The 3,182-nt window shown below is 35.4% G+C and overlaps 1 protein-coding gene and 1 long non-coding RNA gene across 2 annotated transcripts in view; both read right to left on the reverse strand.

Moving 5' to 3' along the window:
• The window catches only part of PSMG2 (proteasome (prosome, macropain) assembly chaperone 2), a 14,661-nt gene that overhangs the window by 1,422 nt on the left and 10,057 nt on the right, over window positions 1–3,182 (reverse strand). The gene's annotated exons all lie outside the window — the stretch shown is intronic.
• Window positions 832–2,095, reverse strand: LOC105814871. Its single transcript, XR_001137712.1, has 2 exons — window positions 1,915–2,095; window positions 832–1,151 (listed from the first exon to the last, which is right to left on the reverse strand). It is a non-coding gene; the product is annotated as an uncharacterized LOC105814871 (long non-coding RNA).

Consider the following 3,182-nt stretch of genomic DNA (forward strand, 5'->3'; position numbering starts at 1 on the left):
TTAATTTCTTTCTATTTTTTTTTAGTAGAGATGGGGTCTTGCTCTTGCTCAGGCTGGTTTCGAACTCCTGAGCTCAAACAATCTGCCTGCCTCGGCCTGATTTTTCCTGTTTTATGCATTTAATAAACAGCCACCTCTCCCAATCTTTACATACTGGCTTTGTATAGGGAAGACTTTCAGCAACCAGCCTGGGTAGAGATTTTGGAAGCCTGTTAAATGTTTTTTGGAAGATTTAACTTCTCTGCCTGGTGTATGTAATTTCCCAATTGGAGTGGTGTTGATTTTTCAGCTTGTGGTCTCTTGCTCCCTCTGGTGTCTGTCTGCAGTATTGCAGGTTATGTGGTGCTGCAGTAGCAAGATTATGTGTAAAGTGACTGTACATAGTAGGCACCCAAAAATGAAAACTATTTTTTATTATTTCTTTTACACTAAAATTCTTTTGAGATGATGAAATTATCCTGGATTATTGGGGTGGGCCCAATGTAATCACAAGGGTCCTTATAAGTGAAAGAGAGAGGGACGTTTGAAGATGCTAAGCTGCTGGCTTTGAAGATGGAAGGCGGCACCATGAGCCGAGGAAGGTGGCAGCCCCCAGAAGCTGGAAACGGACAGGAACCAGATCCTCCCCAGGGCTTCAGAAGGAACACAGCCCGACCATCACCTTGGTGGTAGCCTAGTAAGACCCATTTTTGGACTTTTGACTTTTATACCTGTAAGTAAAAATAAATTTGTGTTGTTTTAAACCACTAAGTTTGTTGTAATTTATTACCGCAGAAATAGGAAGCTAATTAGAGTCTGAGTTTTTTAAAAAGGATATTATTTAAGACAAAATTACTTGGGAAATAAAATTTTATTGTACAAAATTTACATTTGTTGTATATGATGAAAAGCATGGCAAAAAGACCTTGTGTTAATCCTTTTTTTTTGAGATTTTCTGTGAAAAACAAGTATTTATTTCCTAATACATTCTCAGATTATACAAATTTTTGTACACAATGTTAAGCAGTTGTGTTGATAATAAGTGTCTTGGTATATAAGGTACAAAAACTGAAAATACATCAAAAAAGTGCAGGGGGAAGACCGCTGCCAAAGAGTAATCTCCAAGAACTTGGTATCTTCCACCTCAAGGTAGATGCCGTGGGACCATCACTCTGTAAGTGAAGAACATAACATTTTAATCTTTCAATTTTACCATCAAATCCCCTTCTATCTAACACGTAGTACGGTTCTGACACTTTCTGTCAGGTTTTACTTTAAGGAAAAATAAAGTAGTAAGTTTCTATGTCTTTGTGTCAACTGAAGATAAATTTGTTCAAGTTCCAAATCATAAAGATATGCCAAGAAAGGCTGCAGATGGAGTCTATTAAGTAAAATCAAATTTAAAATGAATCGGGGGTTTAAAAAAATGAGTGTCATGTGATTTGTATCAATTTTTTTTCTTGGCAAAAACATGAATTAAAAAGATAGTTACGCACCATATATTGTAGACTTTTGGTGCCTCTGTTATGCCTAAAGTCCGATTCATTTCCCCGGGTGTAATGCTCTCTTTTCGTAATACAGAAAAGTGTCTTAATTGTCATACATACTCAATTTTTGCTTCCCTAAAAAAAAGTCCTGAATTCCAAAGACTTGTTTATTCTTATAAGAACCTGTCTGGCATAATTAATGTAACATGAACAATGACAACAATGAAGAACTTAGGATTTTCCTTTTTGGAAAATCAGCTTTAGTGAAACAACTGTAAATAATAGGTTAATTAAATGCCTTCTCTTATTTTCAAAAGTTTCGCTTAAACAAAATTTTATGTAAAGATGTCTATATTTAATATAAAATTTCACCTATATGGTCTATTTACATAGTATATGAAATGCAAGTTACAGACAAGTAAGAGGCTTAAGCAGTAGTAAAACTTACACATGGTTTGATTATTTGAAGCCATTCATTAAGATACTCAACAAGACCTAATGCATCTGGGATATTGTCCCCTTCTGAAACAAATTTCAGCAGAACTGCCATTTGGATTTCTTTAGAACAGCTACAAGAAATAAAGAGAATAATTTAGTATTTTTCCACTGATAGAAGATGCTGACTCTAGCATGTCTGTTTTTATAGCTACAATAACCTCCCAGGTTTTAGGAAAGGAAAAGATACCACATCATAAGATCACTTGTTCATCTCCCTTTGCCTCACGAATATTCTTTCATTTGTGGGAATAGGATCAGGAGCCATGCAACACCCCCCTGGGGAAGATGCAAGCTCATGCCTCAGCCCAAGGCTGCATGGTGCTAAATGGGAAATTTACAGCTGTCACTGCATATAATGAAAAACAATAAACTTTTCAAATCAATACCTAAGTTTACACCTTAGGAAAGAGGAAAAAAAGAGCAAACTAAACCCAAAGCTAGCAGAAGGAAGAAAATAAAGATTAGAGCAGAGATAAATAAAATAGAGAATAGAAAAACAACAGAGAAAAATCAGTGAAATTAAAAGTTGGTTCTTCAAAAAGATTAACAAAATTGACAAATCGTTAGCTAGATTGACTAAAAAAGAGAGAAGGCTCAAATTATTAAAATGAGAAATGAAGTGGGAACATTATTACCAATTTTACAGAAATAAAATGGAGAGTTTTTATTTATGGGTACAGATTTTTTAAATAGGATGATGACAAAGTTCTAGAAGTAGACAGTGGGGATGCATACACACACTGTGAATATACTCACTGCCACTTAATTGTACACTTAAAAATAGTTAAAATGGTAAATTTTATATTACGTATATTTATCATAGTTTTTAACAAGTGTGCTTGTAGAGGTCAAGATCCCTAAAATGTCACACATAATAAAACATTAAATATGGCTTTTTAGGAACCAATTCTTCTATAGCCAAATTTAAATCTTTCCCTTAAATGCAAGGTCTCCAATATAGTGCCTGTTTTATAAACACATTTTCAAAGTTCCAATAAGTAATCAACTACCCTCTCCCAATTGTCTTTTTTTTGTTTGTTTTTTGAGACAGAGTCTCACTGTGTTGCCCGGGGTAGAGTGTCATGGCGTCATCCTAGCTCACAGCAACCTCAAACTCTTGGGCTCAAGCGATCCTCCTGCCTCAGCCTCCTGAGTAGCTGGGACTACAGGCATGCGCCACCATGCCCGGCTAACTTTTTCTATATATTTTTAGTTGTC

This window comes from Propithecus coquereli, unplaced genomic scaffold (assembly GCF_000956105.1).
Source record: "Propithecus coquereli isolate 6110/MARCELLA unplaced genomic scaffold, Pcoq_1.0 Scaffold308, whole genome shotgun sequence".
Classification (NCBI taxonomy): domain Eukaryota; kingdom Metazoa; phylum Chordata; class Mammalia; order Primates; family Indriidae; genus Propithecus; species Propithecus coquereli.